The 20,106-nt window shown below is 43.4% G+C and overlaps 1 long non-coding RNA gene across 2 annotated transcripts; it reads left to right on the top strand.

Moving 5' to 3' along the window:
- Window positions 1-1,352: 1,352 nt before the first annotated feature.
- On the top strand, window positions 1,353-16,317 carry LOC134157291 (uncharacterized). Of its 2 annotated transcripts, XR_009962265.1 has the most exons (4): window positions 1,353-3,530; window positions 3,616-3,736; window positions 8,504-8,625; window positions 16,077-16,317. It is a non-coding gene; the product is annotated as an uncharacterized LOC134157291 (long non-coding RNA). The 2 variants fall into 2 exon arrangements; XR_009962264.1 differs by having other exon boundaries at window positions 1,353-3,736.
- Window positions 16,318-20,106: the final 3,789 nt, after the last annotated feature.

Genomic DNA, 20,106 nt, shown 5'->3' with positions numbered 1-20,106 from the left:
CTGCAATGAGCAGGGACACCTTCAACCAGATCAGGTTGCACAGAACCATAATCTGGCCTTGAGTGTCTCCAGGGATGGGGCATCCACCACCTCTCTGGACAACCTGTGACAGCATTTCACCACCCCCGCTGTAAAAAATTTCCTCCTCACATCCAGCATTAATCTCCCTCTTTTAGTTTAAACCCATCACCCCTTGTATGTTAGACAATTGAAAGTCTGGAAAAGTTGCTTCTCTAAATAGATGGGTCAGGAACAGAGAGTTAAGGAAGCAGGAAAATTGTGAACTGGTCAGAAATGTGGAGGACCATTGCCACTTGCAGTGGAAGTTTCAGGGGTTAGAGAATGTGGCTGTAAACCTCTGAACTATCCCAGAAAGCCACTGTCTTTTTACTTCTTTCCAGTTTGGTGATGTTGAGGGTGGTGAGGCACTGGAATGGGTTGCCCAAGGAAGGGGTGAATGTTCCATCCCTGGTGGTGTTCAAGGCCAGGTTGGACAAAGCCTTGGGTGACATGGTCTAGTGTGAGGTGTCGCTGCCTGAAGCAGGGGGCTGGAATTGCATGATCTTAAGGTCCTTTCCAACCCCAACCATTTTATGATTCTACGTGGGATCTCTTGGCGATGTGGAAATACTCAAAAGCCAGCTGGGATCTTGTTCTGTGTTTTGTGCTCTAATTAAAGGTAGGTTGTCACAGGCATTGGTTAGCACAGGAATACCAGCTGTGTGGCAAGCTGGGTCCAAGTCCATGGTGCATGTGCTGGCTGATGGGAGCTGCAATCAGTGCAGCCCATTTCCCAGAGGTGACTCCTGCTGACAAGATTATGAACTGTAAATAAGGACTACTCTCTGCTGTCCATCTCCCTGGCACCTCTCTCACCATCCCCCTGGCACCCGTCTTTGAGCTATTGATCTGCATTGATGAGACCCCCTCTCAGGCTGCTCTTCTCCAGAATAACCAGGCCCCATAAGAGAGGCGTTCCAGACCCCTGAGCATCCCTGTGGCCTCCACTGGCCCCTCTCAAGCATCTCATTATCTTTCTCATACTGAGGAGCCCAGCACTGGGCACAGTGCTCCAGTTGTGGCCTCACCAGGGTCAGTAGAGGGGGAGGAATCACCTCCCTTGACCTGCTGCTGCACTCCTCCTGATGCAGCCCCGGGCACTCTTGTCCCTCCTGGCTCAAGGGCCGGCTCATGGTCAACTCATCATCCACCAATACACCCATGTGTTTCTCAGCTGAACTGCTCTCTAGCATAGATATACGTTAAGGACCACAGACCATTTTGTCTTTACTTTATATTGAGACTTTTGTCTTCATATAGTACCAGTGTTTATAGCTTCATTTCCATTGTGGAAATGTCTCTTAATTATGTTTCCACACATCCAATTGAACTTTCTTTATATTAGGAGGGAAGGAAGAGAGAAATCAGTTCCTTGCCAGAGCCCAGTCTGAGGTTTTATTGAATACGTGGCAGATTGCTCAGTGCTGGGGTTCTATTTTGCCTTAACTGGAGAAGCTGGAATCAACTGTATTTAGGTTATTTATTTAAATAATGTTTCTGGAGGCTTCTGGGACACATTTTCATTTCCATTTTCTTTCCTGCCTTCCCAAAAATCTCTTTCCCTAAAAGAAGTGATAGAGGCTGACCTTCAGATGCCATGTTTCTTTGTGTGGTATGTATTTTGAGAAAGATTGAAGGTACTGAGACTAAAGGAAAACTAAATGTAAGTAATGATGAATAATACAGTCCTAATTGAATGCTCCTCGACTGTCTGGGATTTAATGGCATGGCAGTATAGCAAATTTCTGGGTTTAATGAGATAAGCAAAATAACTGCCCAAAATAATGTCATACTTTTAATAGGCTGAACTTGATTAAACTAGACCAGAAACAGTCTGCAGACTGAGGAAGGTATATTGTAGAAATAGTAAGTTCAGCACCAGTGACATGGCAAAGATTTTTAGGCATAAATCACAGGCACATTACATTTGGAAAGCTCCATACATTAGCAGACTGAACTTCTTTCCCCCCTTCTCTGAGTTCTCTGTAGGCTACACTGAATTCTGGGACAGAAAGTGCATAAATGTCAAATCTGAGTAGTCTGAGATCAGATCTCGCCAATAAGAGAATATTTGGAGCATATGGGATAGTTCAGAGCAGTTTTGAGGTGATCTTGCTTTTCTGACTTTTACTTGTAATTTTATTCTATGGCCAAAGCTATCAATCACTGATGTATCTGAGATTGATGTGTCTCTAGCACCTAAAAATAGGAAGTGACCTTCCTTAAGATTTTAGGCAATTCTTCTGTGGAATTCAGGTAGTCTGTGGTAAAGTGTCTTCCAGTTAGAAGTTCAATCCAAGCAAACGGCTTGAGCAGAGCTCATAAAATACTTGACGTGCTTTTCAGATGTGAAACATGCTTGTTACTTTTGTTCCTCGCTGGAACACTTAGGCAGGACAGGAGCTTCAAAGTGATGTTAGTGTCACAGGGTGTTACTAACTCTTCTTTGCAGTTGGATGAAGCCTTGAAGAATCTGGGGTAAAAGTGAGCTGTCTTAATGAAACAGCAATTTTGAATGCGTATTATGTCCCAAGCTAATGGCTGCTTCAGGATGTTGCTTCATTAACCAGGGAGCATTAAAAGCTCCAAACCACTGTGAAGGATGCGTTAATCAAAAATATTAATGAAATGTGCTGACCTCCAGATAGATGTTCCCATGCACAAAAAATAAGGGCTCTGTAATTGAGATCCATTAAGCACTGTGGCTGTATTGGCTGAGTTAGCAGCCTCAGGTGCTGCCTGGCATTCAATATTGCCAATTTTTTGCTCTATTAGCTATATAAAAGGGGAGAAAAAAAAGAGTCTTAATGGCAGTCCAGTCTTTACTAATGGGAAGGTGCTTAAGATGCAAATGAGAAGTTCTCCTATCCCATCTTTCAATAGATATAGTAAGTGTATTCAGCCTGTCCTTGCTTCCCCTGTTAAAAAAGAAATGTATTTGAGACTAAGCAGTGCAGGATTCTGTGGCGCTCAGTGGCTGTGCTATAACACAAGATCAGAGATCTCCTTTCCACCTAAGGACACCTCTTACCTCTTTCTTTTTGTAGCAGAAACTCATTAATTTTAATGCACACCAGTGAAGTAGCTGAGTGGGCTTTGAGGTCGCCTTCATACAGGCATGTTGTGTTGCTTCTGCACCACTGAGTTCATTATTCTTTTATCAAGAAAGCAAGGAGGAGTACCGTGTCTATGGTCCTAATGCTGTCTTGCTCAGACATCACAGGGCATCAGCACTCTCCAGAAACATAAGAAAGCCTGCTTGGAAAATGAAATGAAGCATTCTTTGGTTGGTTTAATCCACAAGAGAGGAACACTCACCACATATTTCTATATGATTTGCTGCTTCTTGCTCTAAAGTTAAGCAGGTCAAGGCTAGGAAAACTGGCTGCATAAGAAATAAATGCCAGTGGTACAATACAGGGCCAATAAAGGACTTGTCTGCATTTCCTCTACAAACAACTGTATGCAAGGTATTCTCAAGCCTACAATGTTTAACCATGCTGACAGGGGTATTTTTACAGAGGTATGCGTGTGTTTTCAGTGTTGCTTCTATAGGATTGGGATTTCTTTCAAGCCTTGGAAGCCCAGGTCCATTTCTGCTAGTTCCTAAATGGGTCTGGAAGTCTCAGTCCATTTCTGCCAGGATGCATGAGGGAGGCATTCAGCTCGTATTCAGGTCAGTGGAGGTCTTTAGGAGAAGCACAAGACCTGCGTGCATTCATTCATATCCAATTCAGATTTGAATTCCCAATGGAGCTTTAATTCAGCTGTCACATCCTCCGTCTTCTTTGTCCCACCTCTGTTCTGTCAATAAAAACTAAGCAGCAAACAGAGGCTCTGTAAACTTCAGCACGCTGTCATTTGCAGTTACTGCTCGGGCAGAATGCATGGTCATTTCTGCATATTCAGTATTAGCCATGGTTTTACTTTAGTCATTAAGGAAGGGTCTCTCTAATTTCAGTTTTGATTCTGCAGATTTTCTCAAGGTTGAGCTGTGGGGATTAAATCCAAGCAGCTGCTCTTAAAGTTTCTAAGACCAAGTCTCCCTTCTCCTTTTTGCCCTTTAGGTTTGCCCTTACAGTCCCTGTTTAAATATGCCCTTTTTTCCTGCTTTGCTCCAAGATTTGTCATTTCTAAACTACAGGCCCCAAAGCCTCCCTTGGATGCAGTAGTTCCCTATTGCGAAAAACAGGGACATGTCCAGCAGAGGCTTATCTTACCTACATCTCCTGGGCAATGGTTCAGGAAAAGGAATGAAGGGAAGCATATTGGAATGTCTCCCAGTAACCCCATGCTGTTGTCTCCCTGTGGTGATCAGTTAGTATCCTGTCAAGAAGTGCACACTGATTGATGTGCTCTCTTTGCCTGTTTGCAGTTCCTGTACAACGGAAGTGTTCTGTGTGGTGTCTTCTTGTTCTGCACTGGGACTGGGCTGTGGCTGGCCAGCAGAGAGGCAAGCAGCCCTGCTTTCCTGTTCTTCCCACCTACATAACAGGTTAGGTGAATCCTTTGGCAGGGAGACAAAGAAGCTGGGTATGTTTTGCTCAGTACACTTTAGTCTGGCATGTGCAGAGACCAGAGGGCTCCTGGGAAGAACAGGGAGTAAACAAAATACCCAGTATTTCCCAGAGAAGGGCAATGGAGCTGGTGCAGGGCCTGGAGCACAAATGTGATGGGGAGCGGCTGAGGGACCTGGGGGGTTCAGTCTGGAGAAGAGAAGGCTCAGGGGGGACCTGATCGCTCCCTACAACTGCCTGACAGGAGGATGGAGCCAGGAGGGGCTGGGCTCTGCTCCCAAGGAACAAGGGGTGGGACAAGAGGAAACAGCCTCAAGCTGCACCAGGGGAGGTTTAGATGGAGCTGAGGAACAATTCCTTCCCCCTCCTATGATTGGAAAGGCAAAAAAAAAATAAAAGACTTTCTTTAGGTGTGCTGCAGCCTAAAGACAATGCCAAGTTTATTGTACGTATCATTCTCCCTCACATCTGCATTAGCATCGCTGCTTTCATGGTTCACCGAGAGCTTTATTAGCCATCAGAAATCCAATTTTTAGGCAGAGCAATGTTTCTGAAGCCTTACACAGTATTCTGGTTGCTAGTCGAATGGGAAGGAGGAGAAGGTTGTATCTCTTGGAAGCAGTGTGGCCTTGGGTCAGTGTAAGCTGGTTGGAAAGATTCTCTCACCTTTTATCACTGCCCTGTCAGGCAGCAGATAGTATTTGCCTCAGAGTAAGTAAACGATCTGTTTGTATTGAAATTAATCACTGGAAGAGCTGGGAACACCCATTTTACTGTAGGAAGAAAGGTGTTTCCCATGACCAGGTGTCTGTGTTCCCTAAATTAGGAGGACAGGGTCAGGACCCCGGTGGCTTGCATGCTAAAAGTAACTGCCTTGCTAGCAAGGAACCTCTGCTGGATGACTGAGAAGAGCTAGAATCAGACTAGTAGGTTGGAGTGTGAAAAGACACATAAATCAACATCCTCCCTCTGTCCTGAGTGCTCAGTTAGGCAAAGGGAGCTGGATGCCTAGCCAAAAGGGATTGTGGTAGCTGGAGAGAAGCTTGCTGTTTGGACAAGTGCAAATCCTTGCTGTGAAATACCTTCCCAGGAATCACTGAAACTTCCTACCCAGAGGAAAACAGGCCTGGAGGGAGGTAACAGAGATTTGGAAAATGTCAGTTTTTCTGAAAAGAGCCAGATGATGGCAGCATAGAACGTAACAGAAAACTCAGCCAATTCCGGCGTTAAGTAGCAAGAGACCTGCCCTTGAAAACTGAGTCAGTTTCCTTTCCGTCTCAGCCTCCACTTCAGTTATGGTTCTGAGAAGAAGAAAAGAAAACAGTGATTTGTTCTCTGTACATGTGTTGATCTTTCATAAGCTATGTAATAAATCAGCTCAGAAATCTTTGCTGTGTACCATCAGAGAGAAACAATTCTGCTTCATGCTTTCAGACCCAAAAAATCTCATGGTTTTGCTTCAGCTGTATCAATTCTTCTCTACCAATAATACATACCTAATTCCTGTAATTGACATCTTCCAATCCAAACCATTCTGTGACTCTATCTAGTACGATCTATGATCCTGTCTGCATCTTCTTGGAGCACTCATTACTGGTACTGGCAAAGGGTCAGATCATAGAATCATAGAATAGTTAGGGTTGGAAAGGACCTTAATGATCACTGTGCAGCAGCTGTTTCCTCTGCATCTACTGATTTGTATTGGTCTTGCAAACAGGGGGCTGGGTTTTAACACAACCTGTCAGAACCGCTTCTGCAGGGGGAGCCAAGCATGTGGCAGAGCCCTTTCAGGATGTGTACTATTATGCTTCTCACTTTCAGGTTAGACTTGATCTTAAAAGTCTTTCCCCGACCTGGTTGATGATGTGATTCTATGAGACAGGGAGAGAAAACAATGAAGCAACACAAGGTTCACAGCTCAGTCATAGCTGCTGTGGATATGCCATGCCTCTATGCTGGTACCATCTGGAAATGGGATTGCTTCACTGGGTGATGGTAATCCTTACCTTTGGGAAACGTTCCTCAAGCCAAGGTTGTGGTGGTTTTATTTTCATGTTTATTGACAATGTTCCCCTCACAAGCTTATAGAAATCTTCCTGGATAAGCAAAAGATAAATGGCTGTAATGCACTTGGACATTGGACGCTCTTCTGCCTGCAGAATTAATGTACTGAATTCATGCTGGTTACATCTGCAAACTCCTCTGTCTCCTTGGGGTATAATTTGAAATTCCAAGGATGTGGTTCACTTTACACTTCTGAACACGTACAGAAAGAGGTGCTGCAAAGAGGAGCCAGGACTGTACCAGCTTCTGAGGTTCTGGGTGGGGTGGGAGCGCAATACATCTGAAGTACAACTGCTTTCTGGCATTGCTGCCTTGACAGACTCTGGCTCTGCAAATCTCGGTTATTGTACAGTGGTCCCCAGTTTGTAAAGCAGCGCTGACTCTTTTCCCTGCACTTCCTGCTACCTGAAAAGGAGGTGGTCTCCTATAAACAGCAGGAATTGTCACTTTATACAAACTGAGGGCAATAGTATTTATCCTTGTATTTGTGTAAGCATAAATACTGTTCTACTCCCCCTGGTTTCACTAGTTTTGGTAGAAAATAAGGGCATTGGAGCTAGAAAGAAGGGGATATTTCCTTGTAAAACATACTCATGGCATCTCAGTGTTACGGCAAGAGAACAGGCTTTAGAAGAAAGTTGACTCTCCTTTCCATTCCTGAGAAATCTTAGAAATAATAGATGTCTGATGGGTTCCCCTGGCTGGTAAAAGCAAATTCAAACCATTCAGTAGCATCAGGAAGAGATGTCTGGAATTCCCATGTACAGGGAAGCCAATCTAGCATATGTGTAATAGAACAGGAAGGAGAAAAAACCCTAATGGAGACAGGGGAAAGGGAGGTGGGAAGATACCTGCTGCTACTTGCTGTCCAATGCAAACTAAAATCCTTGGCAACAGGGACAAATTGCTTAATATCCAAACAGCACTTTGAAGATCTAAAGTAAGGTAAGTGCTAGTTTTATTATTATTTTTATTACAGAAGCTCAGATTGCTCTTCTAAGGAGATTTATTGAAGTTTTATCTTTAAGACACTGAGTGAAAAAGGGCCTGTGTGAATTTTTTTCTGAAAGGGCATGAATGCTATGGTACATTTATCAACACAATAATAAAGCATTCACAATTAAGCCCTCCGCTTTCTATAGGCTTGGAGGAAAGGAATTTCTGAGTCAGCATGTGGTGCCATTAAACATATTTAAAGGTAGTTTAATAATAGTAATTTCACAGCCTTTTAGTGCCTATGACTCTTACTTTAAAAATGAAAAAAACAAATTGCTCCTGGGGGTTGAGCGCATTGGATTCATCCTGTTCTGCACCTCTGATTGTAAGTACATCAGGAGGCAGAACAAAACACCACCATGGAAATGGGCATCATCATTGTGGAGTGATACTGCTCCTGCACACTTCCCAGGAATGCTTATCAGGTCCATACTGGGGTAAGAGTACAGAACTTCAGTACATGGCTGTGCTGCTCCCCCTTGGACATCTGAGTCAAGGAAACCTTTGGTGTCTTTTCTAATCCATGATTTTCAAGGCAGCCACGTGTTGATGTGTCTGCTGTACAACCTCTGCTGTTACTCCTTTGGAGTGAGCAGGAATATCCTGATGCTCTGTCTTGTCATAGTCAACTTTAAGGGTTTGAACAGCTCCAAGAAACCCCTTTCCTCCTAGGCAGCTAGTTTAATACCCAGAAGTTTTTCAGCTGTCCCATAGCTGTGCTGAAAATGTTGTGCTCTTGGTTATACAAGTTGCAGTGCTGGGATGAAGATAAGACCTGCTGGTCACTTATTACATGTCTTACTTGTTACCTCATTTATTACAGAGTCAGTAATGTTGTCTTCACACCTTTCTCTTTTCTGGGATAGGAAGGAGCACTGCAGCTAGGTTGCAAGGGCAAACGTGGTGCTAAGACTGCTATGACTGTGTGACCAGGCCTGAGTTACTGTGCATGGACAGGACAGCAATTCTGAGAACAGAAAAGCAAAAGGTAGGAGCTGAACTTTCCAGGTTCTTCAAAAATCCTTGTCTCCAGAGTCTCTTTCCATAAACTACATTTCCAGGTTCATTTGAAGTGCGGTGAAGGATTTTGTAGTTAGTTCTTCTGGGAGCTCTATAAATATAGAACATAAATTAAATCATGGTGTCTGTCTACTTAATATTCATTTCATTTGTTGAGCAGCATTTAGAATTGCCTTCTTACAGCACTTAAGCATAATACGAATGTACCTACTGGAGATTAGACAGATTCTGGGCTGAAAGCATCAGTCTGGAAGTGGTAGAATGGTAACCAAAGAAGGGAACATTTTTAAATACTAGACCTCAGTAAAGGAATTTTATGTTGATTTGAAAAGACAGTACTGTTTTCTTTACTGCCTCTGATGCAGATCGCACTTTATCATGTGTTCTTTCTCCTACTGTTCATTTTCCCCAAGATGGATAGAAGGAAAATGTTATTGTATTTTAAACACCTCCTTTTTCTTGGTTATTGAGACTTCTGTAGTGATATTTGTGACAGAATCAGAAACTGCCTAGAGCCTCCTAAACTACCTCCTAGTTACAAGTATAAAAAAACTAGAACAACTTTTCTTGGCCACATTACCTTCTGGGACATTGAGATTAAGGTGATGGATGCACATTTACTGTGCATATGTACAGTAAATGTCTACAGAACTAATAAGAAGTTGCCCACTTGGTCTTGTGTTCCACTTTCAGTGTCTATATTTGCAGATCATTTTAACAGGGTTGCACTTACTAAAAAGGAGATACTAATTTTAAAAAAGTATTGCTTTGCATATAGGGGGAAACTGTGCCAATTGCAACTGATTTATAGATAGAATTTGTCTGCCCATCTTCCTCTCAGGATTCAGTTTGCTATGGCTTTATTCTTTACAGCAAGTTACTTGTTTCATAGCATTACTGTGTCTATTATGTGTTTGCCAAGTTTTACCCTAAAGGTATGTGCATTTCAGTTCCGAGTGAAATTCTTCCTGAACAGTAGGTGACTTGCAAGGTGCTTTGTGATATTCGGTGATAAAAGGTGCTATGTAAATTATCTTTACTACCATATGGCCTCTTCCTGTTCCTATGAACCCACTGGGGGAAAAATCTCTTGGTAACATCAACAGCAGCACATCTGGTCCACACACAGTCTATGACAGAGTATTCTTTTGGTTTGATTAGTCCTTCTATGGAAGCTCAAACATCTTCAGCATAAGAAGAAGAAACGAAGCTTCTCAAAACTGAGAACCACTCTACAATGTTTTTAAGATATGCCAAAAACTGTTCTCAGTAGAGACAAGCATAACAGATTTTTTGGGGGTGCTGTTTGATGAAAAATTTAACATGAGCCGGCTTCAGTGTGCGCTCGCAGCCAGAAAGCCAACTGTATCCTGGGCTGCATCAAAAAGAGCGTGACCAGCAGGTCGAAGGAGGTGATCCTGCCCCGCTGCTCTGCTCTTGTGAGACCTCACCTGGAGTATTGTGTGCAGTTCTGGTGTCCTCAACATAAAAAGGACATGGAACTGTTGGAACAAGTCCAGAGGAGGACACGAGGATGATGAGGGGACTGGAGCACCTCCTGTATGAAGACAGGCTGAGAAAGTTGGGGCTGTTCAGCCTGGAGAAGAGAAGGCTGCGTGGAGACCTCATAGAAGCCTCCCAGTATCTGAAGGGCAGCTATAGGGATGCTGGGGAGGGACTATTCATTAGGGACTGTAGTGAAAGGACAAGGGGTAACGGGTTAAAACTGAAACAGGGGAAGTTTAGATTGGATATAAGGAAGAAATTCTTTACTGTGAGGGTGGTGAGACACTGGAATGGGTTACCCAGGGAAGCTGTGAATGCTTCATCCCTGGCAGTGTTCAAGGCCAGGTTGGACAGAGCCTTGGGTGACATGGTTTAGTGTGAGGTGTCCTTGCCCATGGCAGGCGGGTTGGAACTGGATGATCTTAGGGTTCTTTCCAACCCAAACCACTCTATGATTCTATGATTTTAAAGTGGCTTCATCAGACTGGAAACTGCTTGTAAGGGCACTGCTTTCAAATCACCTGGACTTGCAGGTCAGGAGTTTGCTGCAGAAATGCTCCAGACCCTGCGTATTATTTGTTCTGTGGAAATTCTGGTAGCTGTGACATGGGTTAGTGGTGGCCTTGGTAACAGTTTGACTTGATGATCTTAAAGGTCTTCTCCATCCTGGCTGATTCAAGCTCAGCATGCTAGATTTCACCAAGTCCACCTTTTCCCCTGTTGCTGACCACTGATAGGAGAGTGAACAATGGCTCTTGGCGCAGCTATTTTGTGTGCTGCTCTCAGATGAGGGAAACAAATGCTCTTACCCATGGGGGATGCTGACTGTCATGCTGCAATGCAGGCAGTTTCCCTCTGCTGCTCACAGAGAAGCATGCCAAATTCATGTCAGTGATTTTTTTTTTTTCCACTGCAGCCTCTTGCAATCTGAAAGCATTTTCAAACTAGAAATGACAATACCAGTGAGAGTGAACTTTGGCAGCAGTACAGTGGAATGGGTGGGAGGGAGCACTCAATCTGCAGGATTTGGAAGAGGATGTAATTCCGCCTCCAGTCCTGCAAGCTGTGGTATTACACTGAGGACTTTCAGTACGAGTAGCAAGAGTGTGTAGTCCAATTCATGCATGGTGAGAATAATCCCTTCTGGTGCATGTGCATGCAATATTAACACTCCAGGGTTTTCTCCATGTATTGTTTAAAGTGTGACCTCTTAGAGCCAGGAAGTCACTGAAGTTTCATGAATTTACTGTGCCCAGCAAAGTCAGACACTGTTAAGGGGACAGAATCACTGCTGTAGCACAAATAACATTATAGTTTTTCTCTTGGAGAAGTCACAGGAATAATGGTATCACTCCTTGGCATATAAACAACTTCCTAAGAAGATGTATTTTTTATAAGCAAATGCAGGTTTAAAAGTTACCTCATTACTTTAATAAAAGGCCAGGTTTTCATGTAATAGAACTTGTGGAAATGACTGAGGAATGTACCCAACAGCAGCAGCAGAAGAGACATTCCTGGTGGGAAGAAGGCGAGTCCCGCGATGATATTCATGTGGGTCTATGGTGTTCCAGGTGAACTTTTGGCAAGTCACATAGGTGTATTTATGGCTGGAGAAAGGGGTGATGGGCTTCCCAGTGCTTCAGGTAAAACGTGGATGGTTGTGGGTTTGGGATAAGTTCTGTGGGTTTCTAAATATAAAATCAGGGGATTTAATGACCCTTTGTGGAGCTTACGTGCTAAATGTATCAAAGATTAAGAAGCAGGTGCACACAAGGCAGATTCTGTCTCTGTACAGGAACTTCTAGAAGGAAACCGTGTCTGAGCCGCGGCGCGGACACCGGCACACCCGAGCCCATCGACGTCCATCACCGGCCCTTTGCCGCGGTGAGGCGCTGCGGGCCGGCACCGCCATGACGGGAAGAAGGCGGGAGGGGGGCAGGGCGCTGTGGCAGTTTGCGCGGGAAGGCGCGCGCGCGCTGAGATCAGGGGCCCAGGGTGAGGCGAGGCCGCTGTGGTGGCAGCCGGGCGGAGCTGGGCTGGGCGGGCGGCAGCGCGGAGCTCCGGGTGTCTCAGCTGCCTCCGCTCGTCTCTTGAGGTGAGCGTGGACCGGGCTGTGCACGCCGTGCCCTGCTGCAGCGGGTTGGTGGGCGGAGGGAGGCAGACGACACGAAGAGACGCCAGGGAGGCCGAGAGGGGCTGGGCTGGTGGCTGCAGGCCCAAACTGTGCAGGGGCCGCTCGGACAGAAAAGGAGGAGGGCATTAATGCAGGGGTTGGGAGCTTGTCACCAAGGAAACAACAAAAAAAAAGGAGGAAGAGGCCAGTTAAAAGCAAGGGGCTTCCTCCAAAACCCAGCGCCCCCACCCAGAGCTGCTTGGCAGCTCTGCAGGGGCTCGTAGAGGAACAGTTAATAGAGGTAGGTTTGCACAACTGGATTTTGCTTTCCTATTCTTTGTCCAGGCAACTGGTACTCTTTCTTTCACAAGCATACACATATTGATGGATTCTGCTTTCTTTAACACTGCTAAGCAGATTCTTTTCTAGAGACTGTGCTCAAGACACTTGATGGTTATATGGAAGCCATTTAGTGACAATACATACAGAAGTAGTCTCTTCTCTAGAATTCTTCACATGTACAGAATCATAGTGTCGGAAGGGACCTTACAGCTCATCCAGCTCCAACCTCTACCACAGGCAGGGACACCTTTCACTTGAGCAGGTTGCTCCAAGCGCCTGTGTCCAACCTGGCCTTGAACACTGCCAGGGATGGGGCAGCCACAGCTTCTCTGGGCACCCTGTGCCAGCGCCTCAGCACCCTCACAGGAAAGAGCTTCTGCCTAAGAGCTCATCTCAGTCTCCCCTGTTCTGGCAGGTTAAAGTCATTCCCCTTGTCCTGTCCCTGCAGGCCCTTGTCCAAAGCCCCTCTCCAGGTTTCCTGGAGCCCGTTTAGGCACTGGACTGCTCTAAGTCTCCCCTGAAGGAGCCTTCTCCAGGCTGAACCACCCCAGCTCTCTCAGCCTGGTTCCAGAGCAGAGCTGCTCCAGCCCTTGGAACATCTTCATGGTTTCTTACAAAATTGACAGAATATCTTCCTACTTTAGGTTCACTATCCTCTTCCCCTTATGGGTTGAAGGAAAGAATTTGGGAGGCTATAGAAACTGTCCTTTGTGGTCTTAGTTAATGGGAACAGATACAAGTTTTGCAAGGAATTTGCTGCACACTGCTTAGGGAGGACCATCAACAAAAATTGTCCAGAACCAAGACACGTGTACTGAAACAAGGGGGCACAAAATCACAAAAGGGAATATAGAAACCTTTAGAATTAGATTTAAGTAATGTTAAGTTTGATGGCTTTGTAACAGTAGCAATGGAAAATTACTGAGGTGCGTGATACATAGAGAAAAAAAAATAGAGTACAGCTAGAGAACATACTGAGAATTCTCGCAAGATAAATTGTTATAGTTGTGACATAGTTTACGAAAAACAGTCTAGAAGAATAGGACACAGGGATAAGGAGTATCTGGGAACCGCAGGTGTCTAGGATGGGCTACAGTTAAACTAACTGATAAGTAGGAGGATAGGAGGATTATTATGTCTCTGGTGCTAATGAACCAATTAAACTGGTATGAGCATCTACTGCGCATGCTTCAAAGGCTGCCAGAAGTGATGAAGATTGTTGGAAGAAGTAAATGACCCTCAGAGACCACCACCACAATTCTGTACGCATGCGGGGAACTTTCTGGAAAATTATGTAATCCATATGTAGCCTCATGAATATGTATGTATGCCCAGTGGCTATAAAAGGATGGCTTGTGTGGCAGTGGGGAGACACACGTTAGGAGGAGCTATCCCCCATGTCTCCTGGTGCCGCAATAAAGAATACCTGCTTGTCAGCTTGAAAACTTTGTTGGCAAGTTTGTTCCTGGAGTTTTCTCCATATCAGTACCAACCAGCCCTATCTGTTAATAGAATTATTTGTCTAATTCCTTAAGTGCTTGGTGAGTATGCAAGATGGATAGGCAGAGGTGATGCCTTCTATTTGACAGACCAGCTGGTTGGAAAAACAAAGTTTTGGGGCACAGAAAAGCCATTAACGTCCATGTGTCTTGAAAACCTCTCTTTTTTCCCCTCCTCCCAGCTGTATCTTTTGGTTTGATGAAAGAAGTCTGCTGTCCTGGTCAGCAACCCCAAGAAGTGAAGCAGCACGCCTGGGAGCTATGTCCAAAGCCTTTGCCGCCTCCCTTGGTTGGCTCTAATTCTGTGTTTGGGCATTCAGACAAAACACTGAAACATCACAGCAGGTAAGAAGAGAGGTGTTACACAAGAAGGTCTGGAAAGCCCTAGAGCTTGCTAAGTGGGTATTTCTTTTGTTCTGCAGCTCCTGCAGAACTTAACACTGAGGCTGGTCTCTGAGGGGTCCTTTCTGTGCCTGAGAGGAGGGACTTGTTCTATCCCAATTGCTGGCTTCAGGGACATTGCTCCAACTCACAGGCTGTTTGGCTGCCAATCTGCCTTTTCCCTGAGCAGGACTGAGGAGCAGTGGCCACAAACTAACACACAAATTTCACCTCAACCTGAGGAAGAGCTGCTTTACGTGAGGGTGTCAGAGCCCTGGCACAGGCTGCCCAGGGGGTTGTGGAGTCTCCCTCTCAAGCCATGCCAAACCCACCATGGACATGTTCCTGTGTGCTCTGCTCTGGGTGGCCCTGCCTTGGCAGGGGATTGAACTGGATGATCTCCAGAGGGCCCTTCCAACACTGAAGGTCCTGGGATTCTGTGTCAGCGAAACTGTTTATGGACTGGATGGCTCAGCCAAGAGTGTTAAGCATGGTAGTGTTTTATAATCCAGAATCACAAAAAATAAGATACTTTCTCATTTTGTAAAGCTTCCTATTTATTAATTTATTTACTTATTTCCTGTGTACAGTTAGACTATTAAAATCAGTGGTGGTGTTCACCTGACTATATCCTGTTTGACACAAGCAAGGACTGCAGGATCACGTCCTCATCTGAACTATTTAGAATTAAGTTTGTATAAATTGAGGGCTAACTCACTTGCAGCCACTGGAGGTGAACCAGAGCCCTGTCTGTGTTTCAGTGGCAAAAGGGAGAAAACTTTCTTTTTTAAATTAGACTGTATAGCACCTACTTGTACCCTTGGCAGGTTAACTACACTGAAACCAAACTGGTTTTAATTGTGTAGTGAGAGTGTTATTTAAATAAGCCTTCAAATGGCCCTGAAAGCACAATCCTGTGTACCCCAGTATCTGAGGCTCCTAAAGACACATAATCCCTAAATGCCTGAGCACAAGTTAATCTGGGTTGGGTGGGTAAATAGTGAAAAGTTTGTCCTGTGGTAATACCCAGTGATAAGAAACTGTTCTCTAAACATGCTGGTATTAGTTTGCAGGTAGCAGATCATCATCATCTGCAACCTACCCTTTCTTACCAGGTTTTGGATCTGGCAGGGGCACTGTGTAAGTCATGTAGCCTGCAGTGTTTTCACATGCCTGTGTGGGGCAGACCAACCTGATTGCAACTTGTAAATTCACAGTTTAGGCAAATTGTCATGCAGCTGTAGTAAAATGTCTTATCTTCCTTTGCCCAAAGCTGTCACATATGGCTGGATTCCTGGAGAGTGCAAAGCAGTTGAGCTTTGGAAATTACGCTGCTTGACATCAGCTGAGAACCCAGGCCACATTGCATATGGAAAACATAAAGCTTCTGCTCTGGTTTCTGATATTTTCTGCTATTTTAGTGTTTTGTTCCTACATATGCCTCTACAAGTTACTTCTTATTTGTGTTGCCTGGGTGAGAACAGGATTGAGCTTTAATCTGCTGGTCATGCTCCTTTTGGTGCACTTCTGTGCACTAGAAAAACAAGGAAAGGTATAAAGAATCTGTTTGGGTTTTAGGTGGATGATGAAGGCACCTGAAGAAGGCTGTGGCTGCTGCTAAGACTGTTCTGGTTGATCAAGAGGCCTGTGGTGGTACCTGGAGCATGGGGAGGTGAGTGTACTCCAATGTCACACCCTGGTGTCACCATTCATGTGGCCATAGTGAGCTTTTGCAAACTTTGTTGCCTCAAAATAACCTAAACATGGCTGAGTATGCTGAAGAGACTAAACTTAGCATTTACCTGTGCTGGTAGTATCTTATTTTGTAACTCTTAGAGCAAATCATTCCTCTAAGTAATGAGGAATAAGTAAGAGTAGAATTGCAGCAGTTAAATGGGTGACAAATCTTAGCCTTTAATTCTGCTTTAGATCTAACAGGTAGGAAGGACCAAACCACCTTTCTAGCTCCTAAGGTGCTACAGCACAGCAGGTCTGTGCTAGCATCTTTGTTGATCCTTCTAGAAACAAAAGAAAGGAATCTGTGACATGTAAATAAACAATCTTTCTCTCATGCTGTAGATGATGCTATATCCTGAGCTCATACTGAAACATTATTCAATAATGAACGTTGTATGTTTAAATATACATATATATATCTTACTATCCATTCTCACTTAATGGTGATCATTAAATACTTCTCTGGAATAGAAAGAATATATATTGCAGCACTGAAAATTCTGCAGATGCTTTGTTAATTTTTAGATAAATCAATAAGAATACTATTGTATTCCCCTTAGTATTTAATAAGATCCTTCCCACATTAAGTGATACACATTGTTTTTCACAAATACCTGTAACAGATGCAGGGCTGTACAAATGTGCCTGTGTGAAAGCAGCAGACCTGTGCACCAGGGGGCAGGATGAGACAAAAATTAAGGAGCATTAAGGGGAAAAAAAACCAACTCTGCTTTTAATCTTACTTTCCCCTTCAGACTCTGCAAAAGCACAACCTCTGCAGCTGTGTGACGTTCTGGGTGAAAGCAAATCTTCTGTTTGGGGTTCTTTCGAGGGCCATTATATAAGCAATGCTTGTCTGCTTTAGTGGATCTCTGTGTATTGCTGCTTCCGAGGTACTTTCTGTCCTCACCAACAAAAGTCCTGTGATCTATTTACAGAAGCATTTTTAAACTGTATAAGGCTAGCGAATAAATCTTAGATTTCCGATCTTGTAAAAAAAATGGTGTTGTTTCAAATCCCCTCTGCAGCATTTTTTCAGTTTTCTTCAGCACAGTTTAAAGGTAATCCTAGACATTAACTACAATTCAGGACTGTAGCATTATAATGTCTTTTGTGAAGACAAAGTAGTAGGAGCCTGAGGCTTATGCCATGCGCAGTTTCAGGAGCATTCTGATGTCCTAAGTGTTTCTTGTATCTAGGAATAATGCAGAAGTCAGCCTACTTCCTAAGCTATTGCAATGACCCACTTGTGCTATGATGGAAAGGGACCATTGGCTGGAGCCTGTTTAGCCCAACCATAAGTCAAATAGCTGTGAGGAGCAAAAAACTATTGCAAAACCAAGGTCTGTTCATAAAAGTGGATGTGCTTGTAAGGAAGGCTGTTTATAATTAATTATAGCCTAATCCCAGATGATTTGAGTACTCATCTCTGAGCAAGAAGACTGTGAAAGACATTTTAGTAATTATACAACAGAATTTAATATCTGTAAAAGGAGATGAATCGGCTGAGAATAGAAATCAACTCATTCCCAGGCCACTCCAAATCTGCAGCTGAGGTGTGAGCCTGTAGCTGTTAGGTGTGGGTTGCTCACAGCTGTGATTTCAAATATATTCTGTATATTCACTATATTTCACATATGGTTCTCTGTGAGGGTGCTGAGATGCTGGCACAGGGTGCCCAGAGAAGCTGTGGCTGCCCCATCTCTGGCAGTGTTCGAGGCCAGGTTGGACACAGGGGCTTGGAGCAACCTGCTGTTAGTGGAAGGTGTCCCTTAAGGTGATCCAGTTCCAACCCTCTATTGTCATAATTGTGTATAATACTTGAAGGTGTATATTGCAGTGACCAAACCTACAGTTTATCCTTCTGAAAACTTATTTTTTCTTGTTTTAAGAAAAACAGTATCTTGTTTCAAAGCTTATGTCAAAATATTAAGCTGTTTAAGCTTACTAGCTATTAATCAGGTATTCAGAAAATTAAGCCAAGACTATTATTTCTAATAAGTCTGCAATCTGATGAATCAAATGTCATGATCATAAAGTCTGAGTGTGATTCTGAAAATGCTTTATCTTGCTATACTTTATAAGATTTTTTTATTAGATAATTGTTACAGACACTAAATGGATGTCACTTGGGAACATTCAGTCACTAACTTTAAATGAAAGGACTGAAAACTGCCAGAGGGAAACCAACTAGTAGAGTTGAATTTCTTCTGTTTCTCTTTTACTCTTTCTTAATCCACAAATTCTTAATTTGATTTTTTTTTTAATGTCTAGACCATATTTTGTAAAATAATTTGTTACTCTGTTTTTAATTCAAAATGATTGACAGGAGAAACCAGGGGCTGAATGTCAAAGTATGTGAGTACTTTGGTGGCAGGAAGATGGGGGTAGATTCAGCATATGTTGGGAATTGCTGTTCCCACTGGAGGGATTCTGATGAGATACCTGGTTTGTGTCGGAAGTTAAGAAACAATTTTGCTGCTATGCATCTTTTTTGTGTCTGATGTGGCTACTTCCAGCAGTTAGAGAGGTGGGAGTTGCTGAGCCCATCTCTTTGCCCAGGGGTGATGGCAAGAGCATGAGCTAACTTCACCTGTGTTGCCTAGATGCAGTTGATTAATGTGTGATGGATGCAATGTATGTTTGTTCTAAAAGAAGTTGTAGTATGGAATTTTGAATCCTTTCGGATATTTGGCAGCAAATGGCAACCTGTAGGAAAAAATAAAATAGCGAACTGAAAAAAAGAGAATCTGAGAGTAACAGCATGAAAGTTCTCCTTTATTTAATTGTGATTATGATGGTGAATTCAAAATTCAAAGCCCTTCATCCATGTACCACTTTTTCATTTGAGAGTCCCAGGAGTGCTACAAACATTAATGAATTAATCTTCTTAATCATTCTGAGAAAGAAGATGGGTAATTATTATGAGATACTCGTTTTATAGTGGTAAGATGGCACAGATAAGTAATGTTGATGTTAAATACATGGGTTGTATCTGAAGTAGTTACAGCGTGAATTATAACAGGTAGAGTTGGGATCGGAGAACAATCTGAAAAGAAAAGGCACCTTCAGAATATCTTGGTACTCTTGTTCTTTTAACTGTTGGACCTCAAACCTGTCAAACACAAGTTGAGCAGCACTCTGGATTTCAGTAGCTATAGGAACAGATGTAAATACAAACATCTTGCGAAAAATTAGCTTCTAATTGATGTTTTCCTAAACTTTTTGGATGAAAAAATGCCAAGAAAGTCTTGGCTTCTCAAGGATTTTTCTGACATGTCTAGTATAAACAGAAGCCTTAAAAGAAGTGTATAGCTAATGGCTTATGTACTGATAGGCAACCTTTTCTTAAAGAAGTCTGCTTTAGAGCATTGAGGATTGAGGAAGCCCAAGTTGTCATTTTTAATGCTAGTGTTGACACTACTATGAACTCTATTTCTAATAGTACTGAATGTACTAAGAGAAGTGTTTTGGATCATAAAATACAGGCAAAAATATAAAGGATGGTGTGGAATCTGCTGTGTTTTAGTGAAGAAAACTCTCTTAGTGCTCAAAGCTTATGTTAGGGTAAACTAGATCCTACGGGAGGCTCACAGAGGGGAGAAGGAGCTGCAAAAGTTTCTTGTAGTGCAGCTAAGAATAATTACTTAAATAGTAAATTATGCTCAGTGACAACTCTTGTTATACTGAAAAGAAATGAAGCAGTGACTACAGTTGCTTTTCCTTAGGTGCTTTGTGTTTGAGCTTTATTCTGATGCTTTGACTGGCTTCCTTTGTCCCCTGAACTCCAGCCAGGTTGTACAAGCCCAGAAAAGGCAATCTCTGTTTCTCCTCATACCTGTAGAGTGAGTAAGGAAACTCTTAAAACTTT

The sequence above is a fragment of the Pezoporus occidentalis genome, unplaced genomic scaffold (genome assembly GCF_034315485.1).
Source record: "Pezoporus occidentalis ecotype Australia unplaced genomic scaffold, CSIRO_AGI_Poc_V1 ctg94, whole genome shotgun sequence".
Classification (NCBI taxonomy): Eukaryota; Metazoa; Chordata; class Aves; order Psittaciformes; family Psittacidae; genus Pezoporus; species Pezoporus occidentalis.
The sequence above is the reverse complement of the archived record's forward strand: the minus strand, read 5'-3'. Positions and strand labels throughout refer to the sequence as shown.